Here is a 14,753-nt window from a genome sequence, read left to right as displayed (position 1 = left end):
TTCAACTGTCAGCTGAAACATCAAAAGGGTTATAGAATAAATGAGTTGGATGCAGCCCATGTTTGGTCTTGTCACTATCTTCTCTTTCACATTTATAGCAGTCTCACATGAGACTATCAAAAATTGCCAAGGCTGACTATATTTCAAGTCATCCCAAGCGGGTATTGGGTTAAGTTTTCAACCAGCAATAATCACGCCTCAGATGGACTTCATAGGCTACGATATCGCCTCTGCGAAAGAATGGCATATTACAGCTACTCAAAACTGTTTACAGTGTCTTGCACAGCTTCTCCTTTAACGGTAATATTGTGTTTTAACATTGCAATGTCTAGCAGTTCGCCCCCTACCTACCACTTTGGTGGATTCTTGATTACATGTCATTCATGGCAAGGTGGGGTACTTATTCAATAGATGTGACCTTTTTCCAGTAGTAAAAAAACAATATCGAGAGCAAAGCATGTTGGGTAAGCTGCACCACTGGTTCAGCTGCAATGGGTCGCAAACCCAAAACCTTTTCAACTCAACCTTGCCACCGCTGCCTCTAGTGGAAGTGTATAACGTGGCTAAGGGTACCTTACTTCTTGCAAGAATTAGAGGCAGTGTGGGGGCAATACTGGAATTGTGGACCAATACCCCTGTTGCTGAACCTATTCTCCCCAAGACTACTTCTGACTATATTTCATGTCGGTCCAATGTAGAGTTTTGGGTTAAGTTGTCACCCAACAATAACCACTCCTCGGATGGACCTCATAGGCTATGATAATGCCACTGCGATAGAATTTCAGAATTCAGCTATTCAAACTGTTTGCAGTATCTCGCACAGCTTCTCCGCAAACTGTATTATTTGTTGTTACATTGGTATGTCTAGCAGTTCGCCCCCTACCTAACACTGGTGGATTCTCGATTCCATGTAATTAATGGCAAGGTGGGGTACTTGTTCAATAGATGTTCCCTTTTTTCCTGGGCAAAACCAATATCGAGAGCAAATCACTTTGGGTAATCAGCACCACTGGCTCAGCTGCAATGGGGTCGAACCCAAAACCTTTTCATGTAAATCTTGCCATAGCTGCCTCTAGAGGAGGCAAGACAAAGTGGGTAAAGTGGCTTTGGGTAACGTACTACTTGGAACAATTCGAGGCAGTGTGGGGGCAAAGCTGAAATTGTGGGCCCAAACCCGCCGTTGCTGAGTTCATTCTCCCGAACACTACTTCTGACACAGCATATAGTACTGACACCTTTTTCTGTTTCTACCTAGTTGCAAGATAATGTTCAACTGTCAGCTGAAACATCAAAAGGGTTATAGAATAAATGAGTTGGATGCAGCCCATGTTTGGTCTTGTCACTATCTTCTCTTTCACATTTATAGCAGTCTCACATGAGACTATCAAAAATTGCCAAGGCTGACTATATTTCAAGTCATCCCAAGCGGGGTATTGGGTTAAGTTTTCAACCAGCAATAATCACGCCTCAGATGGACTTCATAGGCTACGATATCGCCTCTGCGAAAGAATGGCATATTACAGCTACTCAAAACTGTTTACAGTGTCTTGCACAGCTTCTCCTTTAACGGTAATATTGTGTTTTAACATTGCAATGTCTAGCAGTTCGCCCCCTACCTACCACTTTGGTGGATTCTTGATTACATGTCATTCATGGCAAGGTGGGGTACTTATTCAATAGATGTGACCTTTTTCCAGTAGTAAAAAAACAATATCGAGAGCAAAGCATGTTGGGTAAGCTGCACCACTGGTTCAGCTGCAATGGGTCGCAAACCCAAAACCTTTTCAACTCAACCTTGCCACCGCTGCCTCTAGTGGAAGTGTATAACGTGGCTAAGGGTACCTTACTTCTTGCAAGAATTAGAGGCAGTGTGGGGGCAATACTGGAATTGTGGACCAATACCCCTGTTGCTGAACCTATTCTCCCCAAGACTACTTCTGACTATATTTCATGTCGGTCCAATGTAGAGTTTTGGGTTAAGTTGTCACCCAACAATAACCACTCCTCGGATGGACCTCATAGGCTATGATAATGCCACTGCGATAGAATTTCAGAATTCAGCTATTCAAACTGTTTGCAGTATCTCGCACAGCTTCTCCGCAAACTGTATTATTTGTTGTTACATTGGTATGTCTAGCAGTTCGCCCCCTACCTAACACTGGTGGATTCTCGATTCCATGTAATTAATGGCAAGGTGGGGTACTTGTTCAATAGATGTTCCCTTTTTCCTGGGCAAAACCAATATCGAGAGCAAATCACTTTGGGTAATCAGCACCACTGGCTCAGCTGCAATGGGGGTCGAACCCAAAACCTTTTCATGTAAATCTTGCCATAGCTGCCTCTAGAGGAGGCAAGACAAAGTGGGTAAAGTGGCTTTGGGTAACGTACTACTTGGAACAATTCGAGGCAGTGTGGGGCAAAGCTGAAATTGTGGGCCCAAACCCGCCGTTGCTGAGTTCATTCTCCCGAACACTACTTCTGACACAGCATATAGTACTGACACCTTTTTTCTGTTTCTACCTAGTTGCAAGATAATGTTCAACTGTCAGCTGAAACATCAAAAGGGTTATAGAATAAATGAGTTGGATGCAGCCCATGTTTGGTCTTGTCACTATCTTCTCTTTCACATTTATAGCAGTCTCACATGAGACTATCAAAAATTGCCAAGGCTGACTATATTTCAAGTCATCCCAAGCGGGGTATTGGGTTAAGTTTTCAACCAGCAATAATCACGCCTCAGATGGACTTCATAGGCTACGATATCGCCTCTGCGAAAGAATGGCATATTACAGCTACTCAAAACTGTTTACAGTGTCTTGCACAGCTTCTCCTTTAACGGTAATATTGTGTTTTAACATTGCAATGTCTAGCAGTTCGCCCCCTACCTACCACTTTGGTGGATTCTTGATTACATGTCATTCATGGCAAGGTGGGGTACTTATTCAATAGATGTGACCTTTTTCCAGTAGTAAAAAAACAATATCGAGAGCAAAGCATGTTGGGTAAGCTGCACCACTGGTTCAGCTGCAATGGGTCGCAAACCCAAAACCTTTTCAACTCAACCTTGCCACCGCTGCCTCTAGTGGAAGTGTATAACGTGGCTAAGGGTACCTTACTTCTTGCAAGAATTAGAGGCAGTGTGGGGGCAATACTGGAATTGTGGACCAATACCCCCTGTTGCTGAACCTATTCTCCCCAAGACTACTTCTGACTATATTTCATGTCGGTCCAATGTAGAGTTTTGGGTTAAGTTGTCACCCAACAATAACCACTCCTCGGATGGACCTCATAGGCTATGATAATGCCACTGCGATAGAATTTCAGAATTCAGCTATTCAAACTGTTTGCAGTATCTCGCACAGCTTCTCCGCAAACTGTATTATTTGTTGTTACATTGGTATGTCTAGCAGTTCGCCCCCTACCTAACACTGGTGGATTCTCGATTCCATGTAATTAATGGCAAGGTGGGGTACTTGTTCAATAGATGTTCCCTTTTTCCTGGGCAAAACCAATATCGAGAGCAAATCACTTTGGGTAATCAGCACCACTGGCTCAGCTGCAATGGGGGTCGAACCCAAAACCTTTTCATGTAAATCTTGCCATAGCTGCCTCTAGAGGAGGCAAGACAAAGTGGGTAAAGTGGCTTTGGGTAACGTACCACTTGGAACAATTCGAGGCAGTGTGGGGGCAAAGCTGAAATTGTGGGCCCAAACCCGCCGTTGCTGAGTTCATTCTCCCGAACACTACTTCTGACACAGCATATAGTACTGACACCTTTTTCTGTTTCTACCTAGTTGCAAGATAATGTTCAACTGTCAGCTGAAACATCAAAAGGGTTATAGAATAAATGAGTTGGATGCAGCCCATGTTTGGTCTTGTCACTATCTTCTCTTTCACATTTATAGCAGTCTCACATGAGACTATCAAAAATTGCCAAGGCTGACTATATTTCAAGTCATCCCAAGCGGGGTATTGGGTTAAGTTTTCAACCAGCAATAATCACGCCTCAGATGGACTTCATAGGCTACGATATCGCCTCTGCGAAAGAATGGCATATTACAGCTACTCAAAACTGTTTACAGTGTCTTGCACAGCTTCTCCTTTAACGGTAATATTGTGTTTTAACATTGCAATGTCTAGCAGTTCGCCCCCCTACCACTTTGGTGGATTCTTGATTACATGTCATTCATGGCAAGGTGGGGTACTTATTCAATAGATGTGACCTTTTTCCAGTAGTAAAAAAACAATATCGAGAGCAAAGCATGTTGGGTAAGCTGCACCACTGGTTCAGCTGCAATGGGTCGCAAACCCAAAACCTTTTCAACTCAACCTTGCCACCGCTGCCTCTAGTGGAAGTGTATAACGTGGCTAAGGGTACCTTACTTCTTGCAAGAATTAGAGGCAGTGTGGGGGCAATACTGGAATTGTGGACCAATACCCCTGTTGCTGAACCTATTCTCCCCAAGACTACTTCTGACTATATTTCATGTCGGTCCAATGTAGAGTTTTGGGTTAAGTTGTCACCCAACAATAACCACTCCTCGGATGGACCTCATAGGCTATGATAATGCCACTGCGATAGAATTTCAGAATTCAGCTATTCAAACTGTTTGCAGTATCTCGCACAGCTTCTCCGCAAACTGTATTATTTGTTGTTACATTGGTATGTCTAGCAGTTCGCCCCCTACCTAACACTGGTGGATTCTCGATTCCATGTAATTAATGGCAAGGTGGGGTACTTGTTCAATAGATGTTCCCTTTTTCCTGGGCAAAACCAATATCGAGAGCAAATCACTTTGGGTAATCAGCACCACTGGCTCAGCTGCAATGGGGGTCGAACCCAAAACCTTTTCATGTAAATCTTGCCATAGCTGCCTCTAGAGGAGGCAAGACAAAGTGGGTAAAGTGGCTTTGGGTAACGTACTACTTGGAACAATTCGAGGCAGTGTGGGGCAAAGCTGAAATTGTGGGCCCAAACCCGCGTTGCTGAGTTCATTCTCCCGAACACTACTTCTGACACAGCATATAGTACTGACACCTTTTTTCTGTTTCTACCTAGTTGCAAGATAATGTTCAACTGTCAGCTGAAACATCAAAAGGGTTATAGAATAAATGAGTTGGATGCAGCCCATGTTTGGTCTTGTCACTATCTTCTCTTTCACATTTATAGCAGTCTCACATGAGACTATCAAAAATTGCCAAGGCTGACTATATTTCAAGTCATCCCAAGCGGGGTATTGGGTTAAGTTTTCAACCAGCAATAATCACGCCTCAGATGGACTTCATAGGCTACGATATCGCCTCTGCGAAAGAATGGCATATTACAGCTACTCAAAACTGTTTACAGTGTCTTGCACAGCTTCTCCTTTAACGGTAATATTGTGTTTTAACATTGCAATGTCTAGCAGTTCGCCCCCTACCTACCACTTTGGTGGATTCTTGATTACATGTCATTCATGGCAAGGTGGGGTACTTATTCAATAGATGTGACCTTTTTCCAGTAGTAAAAAAACAATATCGAGAGCAAAGCATGTTGGGTAAGCTGCACCACTGGTTCAGCTGCAATGGGTCGCAAACCCAAAACCTTTTCAACTCAACCTTGCCACCGCTGCCTCTAGTGGAAGTGTATAACGTGGCTAAGGGTACCTTACTTCTTGCAAGAATTAGAGGCAGTGTGGGGGCAATACTGGAATTGTGGACCAATACCCCTGTTGCTGAACCTATTCTCCCCAAGACTACTTCTGACTATATTTCATGTCGGTCCAATGTAGAGTTTTGGGTTAAGTTGTCACCCAACAATAACCACTCCTCGGATGGACCTCATAGGCTATGATAATGCCACTGCGATAGAATTTCAGAATTCAGCTATTCAAACTGTTTGCAGTATCTCGCACAGCTTCTCCGCAAACTGTATTATTTGTTGTTACATTGGTATGTCTAGCAGTTCGCCCCCTACCTAACACTGGTGGATTCTCGATTCCATGTAATTAATGGCAAGGTGGGGTACTTGTTCAATAGATGTTCCCTTTTTCCTGGGCAAAACCAATATCGAGAGCAAATCACTTTGGGTAATCAGCACCACTGGCTCAGCTGCAATGGGGTCGAACCCAAAACCTTTTCATGTAAATCTTGCCATAGCTGCCTCTAGAGGAGGCAAGACAAAGTGGGTAAAGTGGCTTTGGGTAACGTACCACTTGGAACAATTCGAGGCAGTGTGGGGCAAAGCTGAAATTGTGGGCCCAAACCCGCCGTTGCTGAGTTCATTCTCCCGAACACTACTTCTGACACAGCATATAGTACTGACACCTTTTTTCTGTTTCTACCTAGTTGCAAGATAATGTTCAACTGTCAGCTGAAACATCAAAAGGGTTATAGAATAAATGAGTTGGATGCAGCCCATGTTTGGTCTTGTCACTATCTTCTCTTTCACATTTATAGCAGTCTCACATGAGACTATCAAAAATTGCCAAGGCTGACTATATTTCAAGTCATCCCAAGCGGGGTATTGGGTTAAGTTTTCAACCAGCAATAATCACGCCTCAGATGGACTTCATAGGCTACGATATCGCCTCTGCGAAAGAATGGCATATTACAGCTACTCAAAACTGTTTACAGTGTCTTGCACAGCTTCTCCTTTAACGGTAATATTGTGTTTTAACATTGCAATGTCTAGCAGTTCGCCCCCTACCTACCACTTTGGTGGATTCTTGATTACATGTCATTCATGGCAAGGTGGGGTACTTATTCAATAGATGTGACCTTTTTCCAGTAGTAAAAAAACAATATCGAGAGCAAAGCATGTTGGGTAAGCTGCACCACTGGTTCAGCTGCAATGGGTCAAAACCCAAAACCTTTTCAACTCAACCTTGCCACCGCTGCCTCTAGTGGAAGTGTATAACGTGGCTAAGGGTACCTTACTTCTTGCAAGAATTAGAGGCAGTGTGGGGGCAATACTGGAATTGTGGACCAATACCCCTGTTGCTGAACCTATTCTCCCAAGACTACTTCTGACTATATTTCATGTCGGTCCAATGTAGAGTTTTGGGTTAAGTTGTCACCCAACAATAACCATCCTCGGATGGACCTCATAGGCTATGATAATGCCACTGCGATAGAATTTCAGAATTCAGCTATTCAAACTGTTTGCAGTATCTCGAGCTTCTCCGCAAACTGTATTATTTGTTGTTACATTGGTATGTCTAGCAGTTTTTACCTAACACTGGTGGATTCTCGATTCCATGTAATTAATGGCAAGGTGGGGTACTTGTTCAATAGATGTTCCCTTTTTCCTGGGCAAAACCAATATCGAGAGCAAATCACTTTGGGTAATCAGCACCACTGGCTCAGCTGCAATGGGGGTCGAACCCAAAACCTTTTCATGTAAATCTTGCCATAGCTGCCTCTAGAGGAGGCAAGACAAAGTGGGTAAAGTGGCTTTGGGTAACGTACCACTTGGAACAATTCGAGGCAGTGTGGGGGCAAAGCTGAAATTGTGGGCCCAAACCCGCCGTTGCTGAGTTCATTCTCCCGAACACTACTTCTGACACAGCATATAGTACTGACACCTTTTTTCTGTTTCTACCTAGTTGCAAGATAATGTTCAACTGTCAGCTGAAACATCAAAAGGGTTATAGAATAAATGAGTTGGATGCAGCCCATGTTTGGTCTTGTCACTATCTTCTCTTTCACATTTATAGCAGTCTCACATGAGACTATCAAAAATTGCCAAGGCTGACTATATTTCAAGTCATCCCAAGCGGGGTATTGGGTTAAGTTTTCAACCAGCAATAATCACGCCTCAGATGGACTTCATAGGCTACGATATCGCCTCTGCGAAAGAATGGCATATTACAGCTACTCAAAACTGTTTACAGTGTCTTGCACAGCTTCTCCTTTAACGGTAATATTGTGTTTTAACATTGCAATGTCTAGCAGTTCGCCCCCTACCTACCACTTTGGTGGATTCTTGATTACATGTCATTCATGGCAAGGTGGGGTACTTATTCAATAGATGTGACCTTTTTCCAGTAGTAAAAAAACAATATCGAGAGCAAAGCATGTTGGGTAAGCTGCACCACTGGTTCAGCTGCAATGGGTCGCAAACCCAAAACCTTTTCAACTCAACCTTGCCACCGCTGCCTCTAGTGGAAGTGTATAACGTGGCTAAGGGTACCTTACTTCTTGCAAGAATTAGAGGCAGTGTGGGGGCAATACTGGAATTGTGGACCAATACCCCTGTTGCTGAACCTATTCTCCCCAAGACTACTTCTGACTATATTTCATGTCGGTCCAATGTAGAGTTTTGGGTTAAGTTGTCACCCAACAATAACCACTCCTCGGATGGACCTCATAGGCTATGATAATGCCACTGCGATAGAATTTCAGAATTCAGCTATTCAAACTGTTTGCAGTATCTCGCACAGCTTCTCCGCAAACTGTATTATTTGTTGTTACATTGGTATGTCTAGCAGTTCGCCCCTACCTAACACTGGTGGATTCTCGATTCCATGTAATTAATGGCAAGGTGGGGTACTTGTTCAATAGATGTTCCCTTTTTTCCTGGGCAAAACCAATATCGAGAGCAAATCACTTTGGGTAATCAGCACCACTGGCTCAGCTGCAATGGGGGTCGAACCCAAAACCTTTTCATGTAAATCTTGCCATAGCTGCCTCTAGAGGAGGCAAGACAAAGTGGGTAAAGTGGCTTTGGGTAACGTACCACTTGGAACAATTCGAGGCAGTGTGGGGGCAAAGCTGAAATTGTGGGCCCAAACCCGCCGTTGCTGAGTTCATTCTCCCGAACACTACTTCTGACACAGCATATAGTACTGACACCTTTTTCTGTTTCTACCTAGTTGCAAGATAATGTTCAACTGTCAGCTGAAACATCAAAAGGGTTATAGAATAAATGAGTTGGATGCAGCCCATGTTTGGTCTTGTCACTATCTTCTCTTTCACATTTATAGCAGTCTCACATGAGACTATCAAAAATTGCCAAGGCTGACTATATTTCAAGTCATCCCAAGCGGGGTATTGGGTTAAGTTTTCAACCAGCAATAATCACGCCTCAGATGGACTTCATAGGCTACGATATCGCCTCTGCGAAAGAATGGCATATTACAGCTACTCAAAACTGTTTACAGTGTCTTGCACAGCTTCTCCTTTAACGGTAATATTGTGTTTTAACATTGCAATGTCTAGCAGTTCGCCCCCTACCTACCACTTTGGTGGATTCTTGATTACATGTCATTCATGGCAAGGTGGGGTACTTATTCAATAGATGTGACCTTTTTCCAGTAGTAAAAAAACAATATCGAGAGCAAAGCATGTTGGGTAAGCTGCACCACTGGTTCAGCTGCAATGGGTCGCAAACCCAAAACCTTTTCAACTCAACCTTGCCACCGCTGCCTCTAGTGGAAGTGTATAACGTGGCTAAGGGTACCTTACTTCTTGCAAGAATTAGAGGCAGTGTGGGGGCAATACTGGAATTGTGGACCAATACCCCCTGTTGCTGAACCTATTCTCCCCAAGACTACTTCTGACTATATTTCATGTCGGTCCAATGTAGAGTTTTGGGTTAAGTTGTCACCCAACAATAACCACTCCTCGGATGGACCTCATAGGCTATGATAATGCCACTGCGATAGAATTTCAGAATTCAGCTATTCAAACTGTTTGCAGTATCTCGCACAGCTTCTCCGCAAACTGTATTATTTGTTGTTACATTGGTATGTCTAGCAGTTCGCCCCCTACCTAACACTGGTGGATTCTCGATTCCATGTAATTAATGGCAAGGTGGGGTACTTGTTCAATAGATGTTCCCTTTTTCCTGGGCAAAACCAATATCGAGAGCAAATCACTTTGGGTAATCAGCACCACTGGCTCAGCTGCAATGGGGGTCGAACCCAAAACCTTTTCATGTAAATCTTGCCATAGCTGCCTCTAGAGGAGGCAAGACAAAGTGGGTAAAGTGGCTTTGGGTAACGTACCACTTGGAACAATTCGAGGCAGTGTGGGGGCAAAGCTGAAATTGTGGGCCCAAACCCGCCGTTGCTGAGTTCATTCTCCCGAACACTACTTCTGACACAGCATATAGTACTGACACCTTTTTTCTGTTTCTACCTAGTTGCAAGATAATGTTCAACTGTCAGCTGAAACATCAAAAGGGTTATAGAATAAATGAGTTGGATGCAGCCCATGTTTGGTCTTGTCACTATCTTCTCTTTCACATTTATAGCAGTCTCACATGAGACTATCAAAAATTGCCAAGGCTGACTATATTTCAAGTCATCCCAAGCGGGGTATTGGGTTAAGTTTTCAACCAGCAATAATCACGCCTCAGATGGACTTCATAGGCTACGATATCGCCTCTGCGAAAGAATGGCATATTACAGCTACTCAAAACTGTTTACAGTGTCTTGCACAGCTTCTCCTTTAACGGTAATATTGTGTTTTAACATTGCAATGTCTAGCAGTTCGCCCCCTACCTACCACTTTGGTGGATTCTTGATTACATGTCATTCATGGCAAGGTGGGGTACTTATTCAATAGATGTGACCTTTTTCCAGTAGTAAAAAAACAATATCGAGAGCAAAGCATGTTGGGTAAGCTGCACCACTGGTTCAGCTGCAATGGGTCGCAAACCCAAAACCTTTTCAACTCAACCTTGCCACCGCTGCCTCTAGTGGAAGTGTATAACGTGGCTAAGGGTACCTTACTTCTTGCAAGAATTAGAGGCAGTGTGGGGGCAATACTGGAATTGTGGACCAATACCCCCTGTTGCTGAACCTATTCTCCCCAAGACTACTTCTGACTATATTTCATGTCGGTCCAATGTAGAGTTTTGGGTTAAGTTGTCACCCAACAATAACCACTCCTCGGATGGACCTCATAGGCTATGATAATGCCACTGCGATAGAATTTCAGAATTCAGCTATTCAAACTGTTTGCAGTATCTCGCACAGCTTCTCCGCAAACTGTATTATTTGTTGTTACATTGGTATGTCTAGCAGTTCGCCCCCTACCTAACACTGGTGGATTCTCGATTCCATGTAATTAATGGCAAGGTGGGGTACTTGTTCAATAGATGTTCCCTTTTTCCTGGGCAAAACCAATATCGAGAGCAAATCACTTTGGGTAATCAGCACCACTGGCTCAGCTGCAATGGGGGTCGAACCCAAAACCTTTTCATGTAAATCTTGCCATAGCTGCCTCTAGAGGAGGCAAGACAAAGTGGGTAAAGTGGCTTTGGGTAACGTACCACTTGGAACAATTCGAGGCAGTGTGGGGGCAAAGCTGAAATTGTGGGCCCAAACCCGCCGTTGCTGAGTTCATTCTCCCGAACACTACTTCTGACACAGCATATAGTACTGACACCTTTTTTCTGTTTCTACCTAGTTGCAAGATAATGTTCAACTGTCAGCTGAAACATCAAAAGGGTTATAGAATAAATGAGTTGGATGCAGCCCATGTTTGGTCTTGTCACTATCTTCTCTTTCACATTTATAGCAGTCTCACATGAGACTATCAAAAATTGCCAAGGCTGACTATATTTCAAGTCATCCCAAGCGGGGTATTGGGTTAAGTTTTCAACCAGCAATAATCACGCCTCAGATGGACTTCATAGGCTACGATATCGCCTCTGCGAAAGAATGGCATATTACAGCTACTCAAAACTGTTTACAGTGTCTTGCACAGCTTCTCCTTTAACGGTAATATTGTGTTTTAACATTGCAATGTCTAGCAGTTCGCCCCCTACCTACCACTTTGGTGGATTCTTGATTACATGTCATTCATGGCAAGGTGGGGTACTTATTCAATAGATGTGACCTTTTTCCAGTAGTAAAAAAACAATATCGAGAGCAAAGCATGTTGGGTAAGCTGCACCACTGGTTCAGCTGCAATGGGTCGCAAACCCAAAACCTTTTCAACTCAACCTTGCCACCGCTGCCTCTAGTGGAAGTGTATAACGTGGCTAAGGGTACCTTACTTCTTGCAAGAATTAGAGGCAGTGTGGGGGCAATACTGGAATTGTGGACCAATACCCCCTGTTGCTGAACCTATTCTCCCCAAGACTACTTCTGACTATATTTCATGTCGGTCCAATGTAGAGTTTTGGGTTAAGTTGTCACCCAACAATAACCACTCCTCGGATGGACCTCATAGGCTATGATAATGCCACTGCGATAGAATTTCAGAATTCAGCTATTCAAACTGTTTGCAGTATCTCGCACAGCTTCTCCGCAAACTGTATTATTTGTTGTTACATTGGTATGTCTAGCAGTTCGCCCCCTACCTAACACTGGTGGATTCTCGATTCCATGTAATTAATGGCAAGGTGGGGTACTTGTTCAATAGATGTTCCCTTTTTCCTGGGCAAAACCAATATCGAGAGCAAATCACTTTGGGTAATCAGCACCACTGGCTCAGCTGCAATGGGGGTCGAACCCAAAACCTTTTCATGTAAATCTTGCCATAGCTGCCTCTAGAGGAGGCAAGACAAAGTGGGTAAAGTGGCTTTGGGTAACGTACCACTTGGAACAATTCGAGGCAGTGTGGGGGCAAAGCTGAAATTGTGGGCCCAAACCCGCCGTTGCTGAGTTCATTCTCCCGAACACTACTTCTGACACAGCATATAGTACTGACACCTTTTTTCTGTTTCTACCTAGTTGCAAGATAATGTTCAACTGTCAGCTGAAACATCAAAAGGGTTATAGAATAAATGAGTTGGATGCAGCCCATGTTTGGTCTTGTCACTATCTTCTCTTTCACATTTATAGCAGTCTCACATGAGACTATCAAAAATTGCCAAGGCTGACTATATTTCAAGTCATCCCAAGCGGGGTATTGGGTTAAGTTTTCAACCAGCAATAATCACGCCTCAGATGGACTTCATAGGCTACGATATCGCCTCTGCGAAAGAATGGCATATTACAGCTACTCAAAACTGTTTACAGTGTCTTGCACAGCTTCTCCTTTAACGGTAATATTGTGTTTTAACATTGCAATGTCTAGCAGTTCGCCCCCTACCTACCACTTTGGTGGATTCTTGATTACATGTCATTCATGGCAAGGTGGGGTACTTATTCAATAGATGTGACCTTTTTCCAGTAGTAAAAAAACAATATCGAGAGCAAAGCATGTTGGGTAAGCTGCACCACTGGTTCAGCTGCAATGGGTCGCAAACCCAAAACCTTTTCAACTCAACCTTGCCACCGCTGCCTCTAGTGGAAGTGTATAACGTGGCTAAGGGTACCTTACTTCTTGCAAGAATTAGAGGCAGTGTGGGGGCAATACTGGAATTGTGGACCAATACCCCCTGTTGCTGAACCTATTCTCCCCAAGACTACTTCTGACTATATTTCATGTCGGTCCAATGTAGAGTTTTGGGTTAAGTTGTCACCCAACAATAACCACTCCTCGGATGGACCTCATAGGCTATGATAATGCCACTGCGATAGAATTTCAGAATTCAGCTATTCAAACTGTTTGCAGTATCTCGCACAGCTTCTCCGCAAACTGTATTATTTGTTGTTACATTGGTATGTCTAGCAGTTCGCCCCCTACCTAACACTGGTGGATTCTCGATTCCATGTAATTAATGGCAAGGTGGGGTACTTGTTCAATAGATGTTCCCTTTTTCCTGGGCAAAACCAATATCGAGAGCAAATCACTTTGGGTAATCAGCACCACTGGCTCAGCTGCAATGGGGGTCGAACCCAAAACCTTTTCATGTAAATCTTGCCATAGCTGCCTCTAGAGGAGGCAAGACAAAGTGGGTAAAGTGGCTTTGGGTAACGTACCACTTGGAACAATTCGAGGCAGTGTGGGGGCAAAGCTGAAATTGTGGGCCCAAACCCGCCGTTGCTGAGTTCATTCTCCCGAACACTACTTCTGACACAGCATATAGTACTGACACCTTTTTTCTGTTTCTACCTAGTTGCAAGATAATGTTCAACTGTCAGCTGAAACATCAAAAGGGTTATAGAATAAATGAGTTGGATGCAGCCCATGTTTGGTCTTGTCACTATCTTCTCTTTCACATTTATAGCAGTCTCACATGAGACTATCAAAAATTGCCAAGGCTGACTATATTTCAAGTCATCCCAAGCGGGGTATTGGGTTAAGTTTTCAACCAGCAATAATCACGCCTCAGATGGACTTCATAGGCTACGATATCGCCTCTGCGAAAGAATGGCATATTACAGCTACTCAAAACTGTTTACAGTGTCTTGCACAGCTTCTCCTTTAACGGTAATATTGTGTTTTAACATTGCAATGTCTAGCAGTTCGCCCCCTACCTACCACTTTGGTGGATTCTTGATTACATGTCATTCATGGCAAGGTGGGGTACTTATTCAATAGATGTGACCTTTTTCCAGTAGTAAAAAAACAATATCGAGAGCAAAGCATGTTGGGTAAGCTGCACCACTGGTTCAGCTGCAATGGGTCGCAAACCCAAAACCTTTTCAACTCAACCTTGCCACCGCTGCCTCTAGTGGAAGTGTATAACGTGGCTAAGGGTACCTTACTTCTTGCAAGAATTAGAGGCAGTGTGGGGGCAATACTGGAATTGTGGACCAATACCCCCTGTTGCTGAACCTATTCTCCCCAAGACTACTTCTGACTATATTTCATGTCGGTCCAATGTAGAGTTTTGGGTTAAGTTGTCACCCAACAATAACCACTCCTCGGATGGACCTCATAGGCTATGATAATGCCACTGCGATAGAATTTCAGAATTCAGCTATTCA

The 14,753-nt window shown here is 43.6% G+C and overlaps 23 non-coding genes across 23 annotated transcripts; all 23 read right to left on the bottom strand.

The window, feature by feature from the left end:
• Window positions 1-101: 101 nt before the first annotated feature.
• On the bottom strand, window positions 102-242 carry LOC135560605 (U4 spliceosomal RNA). The gene has a single exon (XR_010459104.1). It is a non-coding gene; the product is annotated as a U4 spliceosomal RNA (small nuclear RNA).
• Window positions 243-643: 401 nt separating this feature from the next.
• Window positions 644-780, bottom strand: LOC135560642 (U4 spliceosomal RNA). The gene has a single exon (XR_010459141.1). It is a non-coding gene; the product is annotated as a U4 spliceosomal RNA (small nuclear RNA).
• A 589-nt stretch (window positions 781-1,369) lies between these two features.
• LOC135560620 (U4 spliceosomal RNA) lies at window positions 1,370-1,511 on the bottom strand. Its single transcript, XR_010459119.1, has one exon. It is a non-coding gene; the product is annotated as a U4 spliceosomal RNA (small nuclear RNA).
• A 401-nt stretch (window positions 1,512-1,912) lies between these two features.
• Window positions 1,913-2,049, bottom strand: LOC135560641 (U4 spliceosomal RNA). Its single transcript, XR_010459140.1, has one exon. It is a non-coding gene; the product is annotated as a U4 spliceosomal RNA (small nuclear RNA).
• Window positions 2,050-2,638: 589 nt separating this feature from the next.
• LOC135560619 (U4 spliceosomal RNA) lies at window positions 2,639-2,780 on the bottom strand. Its single transcript, XR_010459118.1, has one exon. It is a non-coding gene; the product is annotated as a U4 spliceosomal RNA (small nuclear RNA).
• A 402-nt stretch (window positions 2,781-3,182) lies between these two features.
• LOC135560640 (U4 spliceosomal RNA) lies at window positions 3,183-3,319 on the bottom strand. The gene has a single exon (XR_010459139.1). It is a non-coding gene; the product is annotated as a U4 spliceosomal RNA (small nuclear RNA).
• Window positions 3,320-3,908: 589 nt separating this feature from the next.
• LOC135560618 (U4 spliceosomal RNA) lies at window positions 3,909-4,050 on the bottom strand. The gene has a single exon (XR_010459117.1). It is a non-coding gene; the product is annotated as a U4 spliceosomal RNA (small nuclear RNA).
• A 398-nt stretch (window positions 4,051-4,448) lies between these two features.
• LOC135560639 (U4 spliceosomal RNA) lies at window positions 4,449-4,585 on the bottom strand. Its single transcript, XR_010459138.1, has one exon. It is a non-coding gene; the product is annotated as a U4 spliceosomal RNA (small nuclear RNA).
• A 588-nt stretch (window positions 4,586-5,173) lies between these two features.
• On the bottom strand, window positions 5,174-5,315 carry LOC135560617 (U4 spliceosomal RNA). Its single transcript, XR_010459116.1, has one exon. It is a non-coding gene; the product is annotated as a U4 spliceosomal RNA (small nuclear RNA).
• Window positions 5,316-5,716: 401 nt separating this feature from the next.
• Window positions 5,717-5,853, bottom strand: LOC135560638 (U4 spliceosomal RNA). Its single transcript, XR_010459137.1, has one exon. It is a non-coding gene; the product is annotated as a U4 spliceosomal RNA (small nuclear RNA).
• A 588-nt stretch (window positions 5,854-6,441) lies between these two features.
• LOC135560616 (U4 spliceosomal RNA) lies at window positions 6,442-6,583 on the bottom strand. Its single transcript, XR_010459115.1, has one exon. It is a non-coding gene; the product is annotated as a U4 spliceosomal RNA (small nuclear RNA).
• A 1,117-nt stretch (window positions 6,584-7,700) lies between these two features.
• Window positions 7,701-7,842, bottom strand: LOC135560615 (U4 spliceosomal RNA). The gene has a single exon (XR_010459114.1). It is a non-coding gene; the product is annotated as a U4 spliceosomal RNA (small nuclear RNA).
• Window positions 7,843-8,243: 401 nt separating this feature from the next.
• Window positions 8,244-8,380, bottom strand: LOC135560637 (U4 spliceosomal RNA). Its single transcript, XR_010459136.1, has one exon. It is a non-coding gene; the product is annotated as a U4 spliceosomal RNA (small nuclear RNA).
• A 589-nt stretch (window positions 8,381-8,969) lies between these two features.
• Window positions 8,970-9,111, bottom strand: LOC135560614 (U4 spliceosomal RNA). Its single transcript, XR_010459113.1, has one exon. It is a non-coding gene; the product is annotated as a U4 spliceosomal RNA (small nuclear RNA).
• A 402-nt stretch (window positions 9,112-9,513) lies between these two features.
• On the bottom strand, window positions 9,514-9,650 carry LOC135560636 (U4 spliceosomal RNA). The gene has a single exon (XR_010459135.1). It is a non-coding gene; the product is annotated as a U4 spliceosomal RNA (small nuclear RNA).
• A 590-nt stretch (window positions 9,651-10,240) lies between these two features.
• Window positions 10,241-10,382, bottom strand: LOC135560613 (U4 spliceosomal RNA). The gene has a single exon (XR_010459112.1). It is a non-coding gene; the product is annotated as a U4 spliceosomal RNA (small nuclear RNA).
• A 402-nt stretch (window positions 10,383-10,784) lies between these two features.
• On the bottom strand, window positions 10,785-10,921 carry LOC135560635 (U4 spliceosomal RNA). The gene has a single exon (XR_010459134.1). It is a non-coding gene; the product is annotated as a U4 spliceosomal RNA (small nuclear RNA).
• A 590-nt stretch (window positions 10,922-11,511) lies between these two features.
• Window positions 11,512-11,653, bottom strand: LOC135560611 (U4 spliceosomal RNA). The gene has a single exon (XR_010459110.1). It is a non-coding gene; the product is annotated as a U4 spliceosomal RNA (small nuclear RNA).
• A 402-nt stretch (window positions 11,654-12,055) lies between these two features.
• Window positions 12,056-12,192, bottom strand: LOC135560633 (U4 spliceosomal RNA). Its single transcript, XR_010459132.1, has one exon. It is a non-coding gene; the product is annotated as a U4 spliceosomal RNA (small nuclear RNA).
• A 590-nt stretch (window positions 12,193-12,782) lies between these two features.
• On the bottom strand, window positions 12,783-12,924 carry LOC135560610 (U4 spliceosomal RNA). The gene has a single exon (XR_010459109.1). It is a non-coding gene; the product is annotated as a U4 spliceosomal RNA (small nuclear RNA).
• Window positions 12,925-13,326: 402 nt separating this feature from the next.
• LOC135560632 (U4 spliceosomal RNA) lies at window positions 13,327-13,463 on the bottom strand. The gene has a single exon (XR_010459131.1). It is a non-coding gene; the product is annotated as a U4 spliceosomal RNA (small nuclear RNA).
• A 590-nt stretch (window positions 13,464-14,053) lies between these two features.
• On the bottom strand, window positions 14,054-14,195 carry LOC135560609 (U4 spliceosomal RNA). Its single transcript, XR_010459108.1, has one exon. It is a non-coding gene; the product is annotated as a U4 spliceosomal RNA (small nuclear RNA).
• Window positions 14,196-14,597: 402 nt separating this feature from the next.
• LOC135560631 (U4 spliceosomal RNA) lies at window positions 14,598-14,734 on the bottom strand. The gene has a single exon (XR_010459130.1). It is a non-coding gene; the product is annotated as a U4 spliceosomal RNA (small nuclear RNA).
• Between the last annotated feature and the right edge of the window lie 19 nt (window positions 14,735-14,753).

Source organism: Oncorhynchus nerka, linkage group LG15, assembly GCF_034236695.1.
Source record: "Oncorhynchus nerka isolate Pitt River linkage group LG15, Oner_Uvic_2.0, whole genome shotgun sequence".
NCBI classification, from domain to species: Eukaryota; Metazoa; Chordata; class Actinopteri; order Salmoniformes; family Salmonidae; genus Oncorhynchus; species Oncorhynchus nerka.
The sequence above is the reverse complement of the archived record's forward strand: the minus strand, read 5'-3'. Positions and strand labels throughout refer to the sequence as shown.